Source organism: Filicampus tigris, chromosome 6 (assembly GCF_054856515.1).
Source record: "Filicampus tigris isolate MCC_2025a chromosome 6, RoL_Ftig_1.0, whole genome shotgun sequence".
Classification (NCBI taxonomy): Eukaryota; Metazoa; Chordata; class Actinopteri; order Syngnathiformes; family Syngnathidae; genus Filicampus; species Filicampus tigris.
In genome coordinates this window covers 14,987,593-15,007,837 of record NC_141222.1, presented here as the reverse complement: position 1 = coordinate 15,007,837, position 20,245 = coordinate 14,987,593, and positions in this window count along the sequence as shown.

Here is a 20,245-nt window from a genome sequence, read left to right as displayed (position 1 = left end):
AGCCCCGAATTAGTGTTTTACTTTCAAAGATAACAGTGAGTGCAAAGCCAAACCCAATCAACCATAAAGTCAATAAAAGCCTAGACATACCCCCCCCCCCCCCGACGCCCCCCCCCCCACGGTGGGTAAAGGCAGCACTTAATTAAATCATTAAATGGCCAAATTACCCTTGACAATTTGGGCCCATTTATACAATGACGCCAGAGGCTAAAATCTCCTAAATATTCAATCGTTGATGATCGAAGTTTGTTGACGGAAACGCAAACGGAAGCCCGATTTAATTGATAGGCTAGAAGCGATTACTATTTGTTTCGGCCGAACAAAAAGGCGGATGGACTGAATGGCGGAAGGGTACTCCAGATGCAGGTGGAAGGCGATAAACGGACAGGGAAATTTTCTTAAAATGTCCAGCTCTGGCGATCACAATGTGCAATTTTACATTATTGAGGATTCATACTGCCTCGAAAAGGAAAGACGAACGAGTCCGTCGATGGCCGCAAAGTAGGAGGAAGTGATGAAGTCCTCACTCGGCAAATCAGTGTGCATAGATGGCAAAGGAGGAAGTGATAAACCTTCATTCTGCAAATCCAGCCACGTGACTCTGTGATAGCAGCCGAGCTGATCAGAGAAGAAATGTATGTGTATGTATGTATACACAATAGAATTTCACGCACTTTTCTGTCACTGTATGCATGCATTCTGTAGTTTATTTGATAAACGCTTGTTTAAACGCGACATAAAAAGTGGAGACGAGACACTACTTTTGCATCTTCTGTTCAGATCAGCATCATATATACGGAGACTTAGTGTTCAGTTATGGTGTCATGCAGCAAACACATCGCTACTTTCATTTTGATGGTTTCCTATGGGACAGCACGATGTGATAGTAGTTTGAACATCTGCATCACAGTTTTGAGGTTAGGGGTTCAAGGATGGATCAATTTTTTTCCCTCTGGGGAAAAGTTTTTTTTCTAATTGGCTATAAGAATTGAATACAATTACGTTCTGCATGAGTTGGTGAAAGTATTTTCCGGGTCAAGTGACTCACTGTGAAACACTGACAGGTTCATTTTGTTTGCACACTGTTAGTGCTAATACCGTACTTGTAATTACTGAGCAACAAATTTATACGAGAAAACAACCAACCCCACAAAGAGAGAATGGAAAGTACAAGCTGTGTCTAACAAATGTTAACATGCGGAATAAAAGGACAATTAGAGGAAACAATGTGGCAGTGAAATGCAGCAACATTCAGTCCATTTAATTTCACCTTTTAAGGCACATTTTGGTATGCTTTGGATTTGTAAATATTTTTCTCATATAGATACAATTCCTCAAGGGTAAAAATAAGTTGTACTAGTTTAGTGAAAACCACAATTAGTAATTGATATATGCAGCATTTAGGTGTGAGTCGGTCAAAAATACAAATATGTGTGGTACTACAGTTAGTCTTTTATAAAACGAACGGGAAGTCCAAACTATGCCTATAACCACATCATGACAGTAATTCTATTTTTAGAAGAGTTCCCATGGTGTGAGCGTGCAAAGTTCATTTTAAAGTTGGATACACAAAAGTACATGATTATTATTCAATTGATTATCTTTCAGTTTCAAGTAATCTGAAAATATTTTTGTAAAGCAAAGCAAAGAATCCTCTATTAATGTTTTCCCCAAACTAATTATTATTATTTGGATGACGTTTAAATCCAAATCCCGTTTTTGGACATGTAAAAAGAAGCAGCTCTAACGTTTGGATATTCTTTATGCCCGACAGACAAATCCTATTATACCGACTTGAAGACTTGAAGTCAGCTTGCAAGGAAGAGGCCAACAATTGACTTTTATTCGTGATGGTCAACCTGTTAGCAGGTGGTTATCCCCTTCGGCCAGCTAAGCGAAGCCTCTGGTGCCCACCTTTGAAAAAAGTGGAGTTCTGTTAGAAGTGGCAGAGTGAATTCAAGCAGTGCTGTGAAAGTGCTGAGGGCCATAATAGCCCAAGCAAGTATGCATGTAAAGGTACCAGCAGTACCCGGGGCTAAGGGGTAGGCTTGAGCGTCCTTCCTTCCTGTGAATTTCAATAAAAGAGCACTCGGGGATGGCGATCAGACAGCATCTTGGTAGTCTCAGAGAATAGCAGAGTCTCTTCTTAAAGTAACTAGACTTGTATTGTGAATTGCTGTGAATTCTGCACCCAGGTCATTACTCCATAATATTCATAAATCAGTTCCACTAGTCTACCCTATCTCTGAATATTGATATTTTTCAGAGCCCACTTTGCATAAAATAATTCTCACAAGGTGCACATTTTAAAAATCCATCTTAATCCCTTCAATTGCCTTTCACGAATGACATTATTCAGTGAATCTGTTGCAGTAAAGGCTCTCAACTTCTGTGACAGATCCAGTCAATCTTTTCAGAACTGGTAAATCCGAAAGTTCTATACAGGAGACAATGATGGATTTAGAACTGTGGAAGATGAAGAGTTTTCACTGGTGAGTAATAGAGTAGCAATTCAAAGAGAAATATCAGTGGGACTCAAGATCTCGGTGATCAAATACTGTGTAAGAGACAATATAGGAGTTGAACCCTTAGAAATTAATGTTTTCAACAGCGAAACAGCCACATGGTTTGTTCTTGGCGCGAACTTGGCGGAAAGAGAACAATTCTATTATAGAATTAGAACCAGAAATATTTGGACAGTGACCATTTGTAAAATTTTGATACAATGGATTTGCAATGAAACAATAATAGTGTAGCTCAAGTGTCAGTTTTCTTTCATTTATTTCGTTTCATGAATAAAATGTTAGGACAATTCTCACAACTACATAAAACCATATCATTTTAATACTAAGAATGTGCAGTCAATGACTGAATGGTGGAGCCTGTGGACATCAATCACCAAATTCTGAGTTTTGTTGTTGGAGATGCTGCTAGGTCGTTTACTAGTTTGGCCTTTACATTCATATTCTGTGAATGAAAAGCATGCTCTATTGGGTTTGGATGTTCAATGAAGAATTTTACTTGTATTTGCCTTCAAAGTTACTTGATATTTTTCAAAGTCACTTTAAAGGACTATTTTGCCAGGATCACCAATTTTCCACTCAAAATTGTGCATTTTTTGATCGTGATAATGAAACTAGCTTGCATTTTCAATATTATCAATTTGTTGGCAGAGAAGGCTGGGAACGTGTGTTACAATGGCAAAACGTGTCATTTAGATTTGAAATATATCGTACGTGATAAATACAGTAGTTAAATGAGTACTTAGGTTTGTTGATGACATCTTGATCTAAGCGTATGTTTAACAATGCTAGGGAACAATGTCCAGCATGCTGAAATGAAGGGTTTTCAGATCTGCCTCCCTGGAGAGCACCTGTGGCGGAAGAGCTTGTTATTGATCGAAGCAGATAAGGAATGAGAGACAGAGGCCAAACATGGATACACCTTTGCCCTTTCTTGGCCTCCGGGGTCACATTTGACAGTGCTCCATGTCTCTATCTGCTTTACAGTCTGTCAAAATGGGGAGCAAAATAAAAATCCTAAGCTCCAAAGCATTACAAACCCATACTAAGTCTGTAAATAACCTTACAACCTATTTCACACCTGGGAATTGTTTGTTTCAGCCACTCTCTGTCATCTGTGTTAATTACTGTGTATAGTGCGAGGCACTGTGTGCAAGTCATGAAGATAAGTTTATTCGTATACACCTGCACATGTCCTGTGCTGTGCGATGGCACTGATATAGTTTGTAACCAACATTACATTGTTAATTTACAGTACAAGGAAAATGATGTGTGGTTGTTAAATGAAAGTAAACTTAAACGCAAAACTCTAACAAAGTACCTATTTATGATTAGAGGACGCCGAGGGCTATTTAAGACGGTATACCGCATGTTAAATTGAAGTAAATATAAAGTTGATTCTGCAGAGTTTCAACCAATATTAGCAGCAGGCTGTCAGCAGCCTCCTGGGTAAAGCAAGTACAGTGCATCAAAGAAAACATGGCAGCAGGCACACACTGGGCTCTGGGGGATTTTTTGCCTTTCGACACAAAATACATCAGCAAGTGAGATGATGCAGGCGTCAGTGAAGCGTAAATCATTTCCTCTGTTTCTGATGCCTGATTTTCAAGAATTGAGAATGTAATATCTGGAGCCGCCCCACCAAGACTGCTGTGGTGACCAAAGTGACAGTTCAGCCAGAAAGAGTTTCTACAAGAAATGGATCAGTAACTTCGTTGGCTTACAAGTAGCACACTGTTCTCCAGAGAAAGATCACACCAGCAACAGGATCTGCCAAGGAGGCTGCTACTGACCTTTGGTGACATTATTCAAATAGGAACGTGCATCCAATCCTTGCGAATATGGCCCATTTTAAGACCAAAAAAAAAAAAAAACAGGATCAATGCACAAATGGGTAGAAGTACACTTGTGTCTAAAACAGTTTTAGAAGTGAGAGAATACTGTATGTCATAAATCGGATACTACACTTATGTTTTGTGTTCCTTTGTGCTCCAAATACGATGAAGACAATATTTATGCTTTAGTGGACTGAAATTGAGGATGTCGGTGGCCACTGAAAGTGTATCAGTTCAAAGAAGCTGTTATGCAGCTGGTGTCAGAGCCATTACCAATCATTATGCTTTGACTGACGACCAACCAATCCAAATGTAGTCTGCTTTGTTGTCGCTAGCTTGATACCGCTGCTGCAGTGTGTAGTTGGAGTCTCCATTGAATATCCAACAAATGACCATCTTCTGGTTCTGAATCTGTAGAAAAAAGAAACTTTACTGTTATGTAATTTCATTTTGAGTGGATCATGAGAGAGAATGAACACCAATACAGTCAGCAAATAGGGCCTGATTTCCACGGCATGACTCATGGTTTTATTCTGGAGGGTCAATTAAGGGTCTAAATGCCACATTGGATGGCTGTGTATGTGACAGGAATCATCCTTGTGATGGAGGAAAGGCTGAGAGCCGTCAGCAAAGCCTATTAGCACTCTGCCATGCTTCCGGCTCAGATATGTTTGTTTGCCAATGTGGTTCTGGATGTGTGGGATTCTGCTTGAGTGCACACGTATGGTTTTGCTTGTTATTATCATCTGGGGTCCAGACGAGGGAAAAAACTGTTATAACCTTTCAATTGATCTTTATTTTATTTGTTTTAGTTTTTAATTCAGATGGATTTTGTTAGCTGATCACTGGTGTGACCTTTGTGTGCTCACAGCTCAGAAGACTGGACTGATAAATCTGCATATTTGGATCGCGCCACCCGGTATCTTGGCTGGCTTTATATGGGATGCTTTAAACATTTAAATTTGGTTCTGTTTGAAGGATAGGACGTCTTGGCCTCGTCATCTTTTGGCATGAAACAACACAGGGCAGTTAGCCAGCTGTTCTCCAGATTTATAAACACACAAGTTTGGATTTAAGTGCTGTTTTTCATTTCATCCTAGCTGAAGTGAAAATAAAATGAAGTTACTTGGTGGTTATGCAGAGCATGTTACATTGGAGTGCTAATGAATCTTGACTGCCTTTAACTGAAAATGTTAAAAACATGTTCCGGGAGTATGAGGCACCGAACGATGTTTTGCATATGATGTGGTTATGGTGTCTTCATCAAGACGCGATCTTTAATTGTCACTGGAGCGGTCCGCAGCCGAAGATGTGAAGTGATTGGGATGAGAATCAGCACCTCAAAGTTTGAGACCACGGTCCTGAGTCGGAAAATGCTCGGTCATACGGGAGAGGCTCACGGTATAGACATTCTTCTGATTTGAAGTAACCAGATGAGGTGGCTCTGTCCTCTGACCAGGATACTTCCTGGATGCCTTTCTGATTAAATGTTTCAAGCACATCCCTTAAGCTGCTGCCCCTGCGACCCGACCCCGAAGAAGCAGAAGAAGACGGCTGGAAAGTTAATGGTCACAACTAGATCATGCCGGTGTAATACAATGATTTGCAGAAATAATCATTTTGAGTCGATCAATCAATGGACTACCAATAGCCAAATAATAGAATGTGCTGACTGTTCAGCACTTCTATATGAGCGATGGAAACTCAACCCATCTTTTTATGAATCCACATCAACAACGCAGGCAATCACAATTTTATGTAAAGTTGGGGACAGAGCACACGCCTGTAGCATATTGTATAGCTATCAGCCTCTAATACGCAACGTTCACACACCTATTTCTGCTCACAGTATTTCAACCTGAACTATAAAATGAGAAAGCAGTGAAAATCCAATAGACATTTACTGTTACCATCGTACAAATAGAATTCTTTTGTGATAAATGAGAATGGATTGTAAACTACACTCTGTAGGCCACAATATCTTCTGACTGCATGCATTAGAAGTTACAGCTGCATTTTACACAAGTACACTGCTTCTGATCAGAGACGTCCAAATTTGACCAAGCAATGCAATTTGCAGACATTTGTTTATTTATTTTCTATTGACCAAATTTGTGAAGGGCACTACAACAATTCATCAAAACCAAGAGGATAATACTAAAACTACACAAGTGATTTACATCGAGCTTTGTCTTGATAAGCAGCAAGCCATTTATTTGTGCAAGTCACAAGCACATTATTACATTAATAAAATAACTTTTGAGAAAAAAAATGTCAAAACAGTTTGAAAACACCATAAAAGAAAAATAACAGAGGAATAAGATTCCTCTTCACCTGTATTATGTCAAATTAACTTACAATATTAATTTTCAATTAAACCCAATTTATAATACTGGTTGGTCTACTGCAAAGCCATAAAACATATTTACAATAAAATCAGAAACATCATTACAGTATACACATCCAAATAGTTACTATAGTTGGCTGTGGAAAAACACAATTTAAATTCCTGTGTGTGGTGCTTTGACAACAAAGACGTACATTTCATAAGGGGGAAAAAAATGTCACAGTTGAGTAACAATGCGCTGTTTCCCCACATGTTTTTTGTTTGTTACTGAAATAAGAGAGCAGCACACTTGTCTGCCTATCAAGGTTAGAAGGTAATGCTGGAAAACAATAAGATACAGTGGACTGTCTACTTTTACCAAAGATATTTCTAGAGATCCCCTAAAGAGCAGGCTACATATGCCCATAAGTGCAACCTTTGTTTAAAATACAACATCAACAACCAAATACGGAGTGTTATTTTATCAACGATTATACAGTCGGTTTACAGTACACGTGTAACATTGTTTTATTTTTTACTTCCCATGCCTGAGTGATTGTCATGCTCAATCATTCTATTCAACTGCTTCGGGGATTCAATCCTGCTAGGTAGAAGCAGAGGAAGGACTGAGGATTATGTAAAATTCACGAAGACGTCTGTCAGCGGCATGCATGAGGTAATTGGTTCAATAATAAAAGAAGAACATGTCACGCCTCCTCGTGTGGCATTTTGTGTACTGTTTCTGTTTGTGTGAACAATAATGAAAGTGTTTGATGTTACTAAATCCTTGTCAACCCCAGTGTTCTCTCCAGACATTTAGCCATGAAACCTTCCCCCTTTCATTTATCTTTTAATGCGTCTTCTAAGGTTGCCGCTGATATGCGGTGAAATTTGCTAAATTGTTTGACAAATACCCAACAATTCATAAGGGATGTAAGCAGTCAAATCTCCCAGAGAAACACGCATTCATTTGTTTTAACACGGTTGGGTATTTTAAAATGCCTTGTCCCGTGTGGCAGTTTGACAACAGAGGTGGCATGCAGGGTTTTGTCCAAGGCATGCAAAGGCCGGAAAATTTGACATTTTTACTGTTTGAAAAAAGCAAACAGCAGAAATAGGTACTTTCAAATGGGATACCCTGGGAGACATTAAGTTGGATTCAATAATGCAAGCTTCTTTGTGAATGCAGAAAAGGAGAGAATAGTGGGAATAATGACTGATACATACCGCAGTGACACTGTCAATTTGATGATTTGATGATTTAAAGTCTGCACTGAATTACTGAGGTGGAATTTAGATCCTTTCACAAAATAATAGTTCACTGACCGAATTAGAAATTAGCCATACTTTTAATGGGTTATTTAAACTGAAGTCATCATATCCATGTTTTGCCCTGTGTAGTATAATCTTTGAATGTACAGTGGATCAATTAAAATCTCCATTAAACCTGTGGAAGATGGTAAAAATGACCATCATGATTTTAAACAGTCCAAGGTGATATGCAAATTGGGTGCTAAGCCATAAGAGCATCATGACAGTGGATGGAATAGCTTCAATCATTGCATTTACTGCATCTGGACAGTACTTTACTTATGGGGATATCTGTCAAGTTTAAAAATGCTTTTGGCTTTTTTCCCATTGCGACATTTCATTTGCAGCTGGAGTATGCATAATATACACACACTGGGTCAATGGAAATGTGCCAGATATGCACTTTGCTGTCCGTCGCATGCCCCTTCCACTTGTTTTGGCTGTTAATTTTTTTTTCATGCATACTTCTGAGGGTTGGTCAGTGTGCTTTGTTCATAATGGGTCAGTACAGAGTAGGGCTGCTCGATTAAGTGATTTTGAACCGAAACCGAATTTTCTGGATAAAACGATGTTAAACACATTCAAATCGGCACGTTCGATTTTGTTATTTTTGGTGTATCCAAGCCACTGTAGTTGTTTCCTCTGCATTGCCGCTTCCTCCCACGAGCACGCAGTCCGAAACAACCACAACATCCATGGCTACCGGCGATTCTGCCATTTGCTCAGGCAAGTGAGCGTTTAGTTAATAAATCGGGCAAATATAGCTCTGTAGTAGAGTGTGTGCCCCGCATTTACAATACAACCCGTGAGCAAGTAACTCAACGTCTGAAAGGCGTCCCTTTTTTTTCTCCTCTACAACGGACCTCTGGTCCAGTCGGACTATGCATCCGTACTTAAGCTTGACAGTGCATTGTATTATTGAGTGACAGTTTTGCACTAATCATTGATTTATGTTTAAGTAAGTCCAGAGAGAAAGGTGAAAGGCTATAGACACCAGCTGGTTGGCAAAATGACTTGCTGACAGACTGTTTGGTTTACAGAGTTGACTGTCTACCTCCTCTCATGTTGCTGATTTCGTTTCAGATGGTATATGCACTTTCTTCTTTCATTATTATTCATTATTAATTAAGAACACATTTGAAATCTATTGTGTAAGTAAAATGATGTTAATCCCAATGGATTGTTCTGTGTGTATTAAGTTCAATTGACTGGCATTTTGAGTTCAAAGAAAGAAAAATTTTGTTAAATAAAAGACATCCAAAATACTTCATTTTTCATTATCTTTTATTTTACAAAGAAATCGTAAAATCGGGTTTGAGAGAAAATAATCGGGATTTTCTTATTAGGCAAAATCGAACAGCCCTAGTACAGAGTAGTACATCTCTGCACTTTGTCCTTATTATTATAATTATGATAAAATGTTTACTGAAGATACAGTACGTAAAAGTATTTTATCTCATGAAGCAAAACAAATATGAGAATATTTTGTGAACCGAACATTTTTTTACGTTTGCTGCATTTTGAGCTCCACCAAGTAAGAAGGCGTGAAGACGAAATGGATAGTTTTCATCCCCGTTTCTTATTTGTGTGTTAGAATTGGGCAAAGACTATGCCACTGAAACTGTGTGGATGGCTGGTATGTGTGTGCATAGCAACAACCCATTCCATGTTAGTGCACATCAGAAAAGATGGCCGCAGATGATTGCACTCATCTTAATTTTAACCCAAAAGACAACGCACACAATTTTGATGCATTTCATCAGTGACCTCTATACCACCAGTAAACTGTATATAGAAACAGCAGTGAAAGCAGTAACCTATAGAAGCTATCTCATACATTTTTAATACGTGGCCCACTCTGTGTTTTTTGCAAGATAAACAATGGCCTCGATGACTTCACAGTGGCTTGCAATGTCCTTTTTAGCAGACACTGTAACACTTAACAGTGCAGACTAATAAAAGCTATTAAAGCCTCTTATACTCATGCATGTATTGTGTTTTTTGTACACTTTTATTATATCACATCACAAATTAAATCGGTATTTAATGAGTACAACTCTTTTTTCCACGATAAGCAAATTTAGTGATAATTTATCAGTTATGTATGGCTAATTTGCACCACGTCCTTATAATTTTGACTGCCTGATGTAATTAATTATCAGAGGTGGGCATTTTATGAAAATTTACCGGTCGGTTTATCGCCATCCATCTGCAGCCTGGGTACCCTTCCGCCATCCATTTGTCCGCCTTTTTGTCAAGTTATATGGAATAGTAATTGCCTATCGGCCGGTTCCATTAGCGCTTCCGTAGATGCTACTTCTTCTGAATATGTCCCCTTTTAGGACCCCTTAGCTGTACCCCTAAGCTGCCGCTATATAAATATTAGAGCAGATGTATGTATGATATTTGCATTCTCTCTTGTGATCATTTAAAATAATTTCACCGTAGCCTCTTTCACTTATGTTACTTACTGTTTTGTGTGGACTACTCCATGCAGTGTTCTCTTTGAGGATAAAATGTATGCTGTATAGGATTCAAATATTTTCTGGACAGGTTATCCAGTACATCCAATGTTTAGCTGGTAAACAAACACACCTCGCAGTCGCATGTTCCAAACGTTTTGCTCACATGAAAAAAAGTGTGTTGTATGTCAAACCGAAATGTTTTCGGTCTACATAAAAAAAAAAGGAATTGGACTTAGCCTACTGCTCCAGTACTCCAGGGGAGTGTGTATTGCGCAGCCCTAATTAATTCAAACCAGAAAATAAAATAACATGATGTGCCAACGCTGCAAATGGATCCACATTGTTTGGTTGTTTAAAAGTCAATATTTCAGCTCAGTTTGCATTTATTTGATATTCTATGTATGCTCAGACTTTTTTTTTCTCTGTGTTTATTGCAGTGAAATAGCAAAATTCCTTGGGACCTAGCACCTATTAAGAACACTACAATTTACAGCTACAAAATAGATAGCTTATCTCAATGTTTGAATTGTGCCTCTGTTTTTAATTTCCCCACACAATTATTTCACCAAACATGCTTTGCATGCATGCATCCATGCACACAGTTGTCAAAAGTATTGATTGCAAATGTCTAATCATTTGTAACGTAGTTAATAAATTCACAGAATCTGTCAACAATGCAGTCACTCATGGTCAAATGGTTTACTCGCCTGAATAGTTGTCTGTCTTGATGTGTGCTCTGTGATCGACTAGTCCAGGGTGTAGTCTGCCCATCGCCTGATGTCAGCTGGGTTAGGCTTCGCCTCACCCGCAGCCCTGAAAAGGATACGTGGTGGAGCGAATGGATTGATAATAATAACAATGCAACAGTTGCTCACGGTGCACATAAAGCATGCATACAAATCTCCCTGTATTAAACATTACACGTAGTCTACTGTATTGTCAATGAGCATTGCACTTGCTAATTTATACAAAACTTGATCTTGATGTTTGCACACTGGCGTATCCTCCAGCTTTCACATCCAAATCCTAGAATCTAGGATAAAGCATTTGCGCGCCGGCGGATAACTTGGATGCTCCCAAAAAGGAGGGCATCGTTACACAACCCACTCAGGCACTCGTGATGCTGTTTACCGCCTCTCTGGTCCTCACAGCTCTGTACTGATGACCTGAATGTCACAGAGGCAGCAGGAGACCTCATCTTAAATGACCTTAACGACTTCTGAATCCGACCTCGCTTCCCCCGGCTTCCTCATAGCACCTCTCGCTCGCTCTCTCACACTCCGTGTCTACCTCAATCTTGCTCCTGTCTCACACACGGCTTATTAGCATAGCGCTATCTTTAACCTACCTCTTTGATTCATTAATGAAGCAAGGGAGTAGCTGAAGCGCATTTAATGAATTTAATGAAATCAGAGCATGACCAGTCCTCCTAAATCATTGGCACAGGTTAAAGAGCAAAGGAGCCTTTTCACTTTATAATGCAAAGCAAGTTTCCACACAGTCTTTAAACCCACTGCCAGCATCAAACGTAATATTGCTGTCTGATGAAAAGCTTGTATGTCTGCTGGTGACTCTTTTTTTTGTTACTGCATGTACTGTTAAAACTGCAGCTAGGCCTTTTATTCTCAAAAGACTAATTGGGAAGTGTGAAATCTGTTGTTTTGAAACAAAGCTATCTAATTAGACAAAATAGTTCTACTTTTGCATATATTTTTAACACATGCGTTGTTGTTGTTGTTGAGCCTTGTCCCATCAGGGGTTGCCACTATGTATGTTTGTGTATTTTATTTTAATGTAAAAAAATGGAGTCCTCTCCGTGAGAAGTGTGCTTTTTTACTTACTAAATGTCATCCTTTTCAACAGATTCTTTTCTATTTTCACTTTTGCTGAGGGAAAACTTTCATTCTAAATATGCGTAAATTGAAGGTAGACCAGAATTCGAGAACTGATTGGATCTGACTTTAGAGGTTCAACCTTAGGCGGGGAAAAAAAAATCATGAAGGTCAATTTGGTGGTTAAGTGGTTAGCGCTGTCATCACCAAAGAGGTCGTCAACCTGCCGGTGCTTAGTTTCTCTCTGTAAGCCACTTTTTCCCATTTGCTGCCACAGTATAAAAATATACAGTATAAATTAATTGAAGACTTTTAATTGCCAGGAAGTGAGTGTGAACGGTGGTCTCAATGTGTTAGCCATGTGCGAGACTTGCGACCTTTACAGAGTTCAGAAGGTCTGTTTGGCTGGCTTGGCTCCAGCCCCCACACTATCCTCTGCAGGATGAGCGTCATCACCACGCTAATGAATCAATGAATGTTTTGGTGGGGTGAGAGACAGTTCATGAAGGATGAGTCACTTGAGAGAGTATCTTAAAGGAATTTACTGAGTAGGTGACGTTGCCTCATGGGAAAGAAGTACTGATGGATAGTTATTCAGTGAACAGTGTTTCATTATTGTATCCATCCAACATTAAAAGCGGAAATACATTACTCTAAGCTGACAAGCTAGATGTTTTACTCACTAAAAATATGTTTTCACAAAAATATTTAGGAAAGACAACAGAAAGGGAAAATACTCATAAGGTGGTTGGGCACATGCTGGTTTGACAAGGACCCCAATGTCTTATGCTGAAGTCTGTTAGGAGAAAATAAACATTTCTTCCTTTTCAAAAAAAAAGTCTGTTGTGTCCCATTTTGCAAAAAATCCTGGTATAGCAGCATTCATGCTCAACTTTCAAGTGTTTTTTTGACGTTACCCACTTTTTGATTTATTAAAGTATGCTATTTGGTCCTATGACTGTGTGAATCTTCTCAAAATTGATTTGCATGATTTGCTCATAATTATCTTATGTTCTTCTCACCAATACAGACACATTTCAGCAATAACTACATTGAAAAAAAAAAGTTGTGCATCATTTATTCAATTTTATTTTGTCAAGTGGTTGCATGAAATAAAATCATCTGACTCAAGATAGATTTTTTAAACACACTATACATCTACTTTAAAAATTTACATGGATACATATGACTTTATTTTGTGCAACCACTTGACGGAATGAAATTGAGTAAATTCAACCATCATTTTTGTCAGTGTACAATGATACGTAATGGAGCATGGACGTCTGCTAAGACAATCCCATATATGTCAGTCTGCCTCATTTGAAAAAAAAAAAAGTTCAGAGTGATGCAGTTCAACTAGAAAATTGTAAATGCTGGCAATTCATATTGCAACGGCCAGTGGAAACAGACAGCAAGCTTCTTTTTTTTCCCCACAGTTGCATCTGCTGGGTCCAGACCCTTTGCCTATGGACTACCGCACCCAAAAAAAAAAAAAAGAAAAAAGTAAACTCCTTATTTAATTCCTATCATCCATCTCTCTGGTGTTAGAAGAACAAACGTGTACGGGTATAATCTATGAAAAGGGTAAAAAAAAAAAAAAAAGTATTTTATATATATATATATATATATATATATATATATATATATATATTTTTTTTTTTTTTCAAAGACATAGCTTTATCTGTTGCATTCTAAAACAAAACATACATTTGAAAATACAGCACAATAGTATTTTAATGTGATGTATATGTGCCAAGAAAGCCACAGGCAGGTTTAATGAGCTGAACTTATGGCGGATAGTTAAATGCATTATTAACCATATACAATTACCATAACAAGCGACAAATTCCCCCCCTAAACTTGGGTCTCATTTTGGCCACATAGAACTCATCTGCTTGCTGCCCATAAAGCATAACTGCATCCGAGTGCTAAGTGTGTTTAGGAAAGAGGCACATGATGGTGGAGTGGTTATTTGCAGTCAGTCATCGTTGTGACATAAAAATCCATGGAGAAGAAGAGTTGCCTCTCTCTCCCAGGCTGGAATTGACCACCAATCGATGCGCTGGGAAATTGGTCGCTGGTGCAGAGCTATGAGGTGTGAAGCAGATGGGAGGGGTTGAAACTCTTCGGTGACACGTTAGCTAAAGATCATTTATGACCATACATACATTTTCTGCTGACACATTGGCAGTTAGGCCTCAGATTACAGGCTCTTCATTACATGCCAAATGTCTCAATTTTCTTATTCCAAATGGTAGACTTATAATTGTTTCTCTTGTCACATGGTTATTCTGTGATTACACGCCGGAGTCCAAATGAGGATCATTCACTCATCTTCATTGTCCGCTCATTCTGGCTCAGGTCCTCAAGCCCAAATGTCTTGCGGTAGCTTTGCTGTTTTCTCATTTTATCTCTCTATCCTGTCTTATCCCCCCCTCCCTTTCAGCCAACCGCCCAACCTCGCTTCCCCCCTTCCATCATTTTTCTGGCTCCACTGCACTCATTTCCTTCTTTCGTTCGTTTTCTCATTTTCATTTTCTCTCTTTTTTTCCCTAGCACCACATACACTTGGAGATGAGCTTATCACTTTCTGCATCGCAGGACCAAGCTGTCATGTTGGCTCTGAGTAAGTGTGTACGCGTGTGTGTGTGTGCGTGTGTATGTGTGTGTAATAGTGGTGGACAGCTTGTGAGTGTAGGTAGGCTCCAGAACAATGACTGATTTTGCTTAAAACTTGTCACTGACTCGATCTACTAATCCCATGATTCAAACCCCAATTCCAATAAAGTTGCGTTTAACATAGACACTGAATTCAATGATTTGCAAATCCGTTTCATCCAATATTCAATTGAATACGCTACAAAGACAAGATGTTCATACTGATGAATGTTATTGTTTTGTTTTTTTTATTTTACAATAATTCTCTCGTTTTGAACTCGGTGCTTTCAACACATTCTAAAAAAGCTTTGACAGGGGCAACAAAAGATTAGGATGGTTGAGGAATGCTCCAACAAGACCTGTTTGGAAGATTACACAGGTGAATAGGTTAATTGGGAACAGGTGAGTGTCATCATGGGGTATGAAAGGAGTATGAAAGGATGGGGCAAAGTTCACAACCGCATGAGGAAAAAACCCAACGCACAATTGCAAAGAATTTAGGGATTTCATCATCTATGGTCCATAACACCATCAAAAGCCTTTGCACGTATGCACGCAAGGCCAAAAACCAACATTGAATGCCTGTGACCTTTGAGCCCCGAGGCAGCATTGCATTGAAAACCAACATCACGGTGTAAAGGATATTGTCATGTGGGCTCAAGAACACTTCAGAAAATTTGTGTCATTTAACAGCTTCTTGCAACATCTACAAATGCAAGTTAATACTATCAAGCAAAGCGGAAGCCATAAATCAACATGTAGAAACGCCACCGGCTGAGAAGTTCTGACTATATTTAGTCTCAGGCTCAGCTTCAGAAAACAGGTCAGTCGTGATTGGTCATTACCTGAGGCCTGAGCAGTTGTGTTGTCATTTTCAGGCGACAGAAGTGACAAAATGGCCATCCCCGGTGATGGCTAAAAACAGGTGGATTAACACTTATTCCACAAATGCAATATTTATCAAAAGGCCTTGTTTCAACTAGTGGGCTTGTATAGAACATATTTTTGTAAAAAATATGTTTGGGTTGACTTCCACTTTAAATTTACTACTGTTGTGGTAGTAATTATTTTCCATGTAAAACTGCAAAATACACAACTCCTGCCTATTCTGCACTGACTGTGCTAGTATAAATATGTACATACATAATGATTTATATTATTATACTTGTGTTCTACTATCCCATATGAAAAAGTTTGATAAAAATTGCATATGAAAATAATCTGCTATCACTAAATTATACAGTATTTGTATCCTATGTGCAGCAAGAAATCCATATACATATACAAAATGCATAAAATTGATGTATTTTTAAAATCACGTATGCCATATATGTTCAACTCAATACCAAGAGTCTTATACATCTTATAAAGAGAATTCTACTCAAGTTATATTAGGAAGTTATGATGCTTGCCATATATAAACCATGCTTTGCAATGCTGCAATAATAAAAATGTGTTGCGTTTAACTTTTCTAGTCAATTACAGTCATTTCTCTAAGTGTCTCTAAATACATTTTGTCCAAACATCTGAACATGTTACCTTGTGTGGGTGGCTTTGCACAATGAGGAGTATCACATTGACAATCACACAGTAGGGATTTATTTTTTCACAGTAGGGATTTATTTGTATTTCTCCAAATTCCATATTCAAATGTTTTTTGAAAATGGATTCCTCAAAAAAGACTCTCATTGTAAGCAGAGCATTTGTTTTGTTGTATGTGCATTTATGTTAGTCTAGACAGGCTAATCTCAAAGACATGCACCATGTTTCCAATTCCAAATTTTTAGGTGTGTGTTCACTGAAGAGCAAAAAGTAAAAATATGAGGATATCACTAAAGGACTATAAGTGAGGGATTTATCAATTGAAGCCAAGCAAAGCAACTCAACTAAGAGCTTAAAAACCTTTTGGGTATTTCAACTTGAGTTCTGACTAATAATGTACATTCTTTATGTCACCATATGGAATGGAAGCCCATTCCCGCCAGTAAAGTTTTTAGTCAATTTTTAGTCACGCTGGTAAAAAAAAAAAAAACTTTCACGTGCAAGCCCCATCCACGTGCAATCACCGTTTGAGCTACAGAAAGTCGCCCTCAAAGGGCATGCAAAAGTTGACTTTATGAAGGTATTATTGTATACTCGTATTTGACAACGTGTGTTAAAATGGTGTGACTTGTGGTTTTATAGGTCTTTATGCGATATATCCCATTACGTTGAAGCTAAGGGTTGCACTCATTAGGTGGGTATACAGGTACCTACGGTCTCTTCAGAGACATCAAACATTATTAGCGGACATAGTAAAATCAAGAACCCCCTCCCTTTTTTCTCTCCACTGGTGGCGAAAAAATCCACTGGCGGAGACAGAGCTTCTTCGATATATATATATATATATATATATATATATATATATATATATATATATATATATATATATATATATATATATTTTTTTTTTTTTTTTTACTCGCGGTAATGGGCTTCCATATCCGACCCTTACCACTTGCAAAAAAAATAGTATAATTATTATTCTTTTTACTTATGACCATTTGAGGAAGCACAACTTATTTAGCGACATCTTGACTGTGCCCCATACTGTGATATTCTAATTAGTTTGTCTGTTCCACTAGCGGCCGGCAGGCAAGTCTTCAATAATATAACAGACAGTACCAAAGGATGAATAATTTATTGAGTTACATAGAGGAAAGAGGTTATGTTATTTCGGCAAGGTGTTATGAGCTATGTTGAATGAAGATGTTGTATTCCTCTAAGGTTTATCGAAAAATAGGACTCAGACATCTGCTTTTCTCAGTTATCTAAGTCGTTTTGTGATCAACCCTCTTTGCTACCACTAATAATGATTTAAAACGTGTCTTGTGTTGTTAATTTTGGCAGCAGTGCCCTGCATCTCAGGGGACTCTTGAGTCATATGTTTGTCACTCCTAAGTAAGCCTATTTTCAGAAATGGCCATATTTGTTTGAATAAAGACTAAATAGATGCACAATCAACTATTTTTCACACTACCCTGTCAGAGGTGACTTGAAACAATCAGAAAACAAAAAAAAAACAAAAAAGCAAGCAACTGCTCACGAAATAACACGCATTGACTCTAGCAGCCTCTTGGATCTGTTGTCATCATTTGGGTTCCTTACACAAACAAAGAGACTCAATCCACAGAAGTTTGAATGAGGTTAAATAAAAACAGAACAGACAGAACAGCAAGCATTTTACAACTCAAGCTTTTAACTTGACAACCTGAATGAGGTATATTTTAGAATTAATATGATTGTGTTGGCACATAAAACAATAATTTGTGAGTTTAAAAAAATGAACTCTATGTAAAACTGTACTGAGGTGCTCATGACCACACACCTACATTGCACCCGGATATCATTCAAATTAAATGGGGTTCTTCCTTAGATTTACAACAATTATCCTGGAGAAGAGTTCTGCATGGATCTATTTATTTTTCTTCTCTCATATTCAATACAGCATCTGCCAAGCAAACTGCACGTGAGTCATTAGTATGATGGGCCCAACCAAAAGCCAACCAATGAATGAATCTATTTTTAAAAAACAGTTAGTTGACGCTGCTTTGTTTGCAGTATCTATAATAAATGTAGGTACCCTTCAGTAACGCCATTTATGTTTAATGCTGATGCTGACACAGGATTATGGTTGATCTGTGTGTTTTTTTTTTATTTTATTTTTTTTATTTTTTTTAGAACAGCTGGGCTCCTGCCAATCAAATACAGAAGCAGCATCAGTTTTTCGTACACTGACCAGAATGATATATATATTCCTTCCAGAAGCTTTATTTTTAGTCAAAAGTACCTGGAGAAACGACACGCAAGGACAGGGAGAATCTGCAAACTCCAGGAAAAGGTTAAACTGCAGAGACATTCATGATGCCATTTGCATTAAGAAAAATCTAATAAAAAATTAATATATATATATATATATATATATATATACATATATATATATATATATATATATATATATATATATATATATATATATATATATATATATATATATAGGTGGGTCAGAGCTGAGATTTTATTTGAACCCAAACTCTCACATTGTTTGGCAGATGTGCTTGTTTGTGGCGGTAAGTCTGTGGATTTGGGTTACTCAGAGTCACTCACTAAAATTACATGGTTCACTTGAGTCAACCCATTCATCAAGAGGACATGGAGTTATTAGAGACCTCAGCCTCATGGTTTCTGATGCAGTACTAAAATTGAAATTATTACATTATTAATTATTAAGGCGATTCAGGAACCAATCTAGACCATGGTGCTAGCTACATGTTCCATATACCAGCATTATTAAATTATTGAAAAGGAATTCAAAGTCAAAACAAGTGACTGGAAAAGTATAGGAACATTGTGTTTAAACTTACAAGTCTTTTTAGGGTTTCAAATCGAAAGAAGTGTCCTGTAGCAAGGAAAGTCTGCATTAAAACAAAATATGTTAATTATACAATAATATAAAAATATACATAATATTATATAAAAACAATAGACAACATGTTATTCCATATACAATCGAGGGTATCACAGTAGATTAGTGGTTATCATGTGCGCCTGACAGCTGAGAGGATCTAGGAACGAATCTCTGAACCTCGATTGGCAATTGCATGTTTTTTTTTTTCATTTTATTTGTCTTCACTTTTTTTCAATCCTCATAATATTCCCATATTTTCATTTTACGTTTTTTCGTAATGCGTTTCCAGTTCATTTGTGGCTTGAATTCTCGTTGAGAGTTATTCCACACATAGCACCACAAGCCACTTGGCCTCTTCCTTTTATACATGGTCAAACTGTATAGATGGATAGATAGCTGAACGTAGTTTCACAGCTGTATAGACAGAGAGAGAGAGAGATGGAAAATGGATGTGGTGAATTCAGCTCAAACTGAAAAAGATGAAAAAACATGTTTGCTATAATCAGTTAGCTTTAGTTCGTTTTATAAATTCAAAATGTACTTTCAGCTAGTTACCTTTAACAAAAGTCTTGTTCTATTTTATTCAATTCACAAAAATGTTTGTCAATTTTTAGTTATTTGGTTCATTTTCATACACTATAATAACCTTGTTCAGAGGTGGGTTATCCCCATCCATTCCAAATCAAATTTAAAATAACATCATTTTCCCAGAAAGTTTATCAAGGTAATTTAGTGAAACGCCGATCCCAAGTAGCTACCACTCAAGAAGCAACATCTGAATGGCATTCTGCTTGACATTAAAATGATGTTGATATCCCTTGAACCACACTGTAAATAGCACAGCCATTT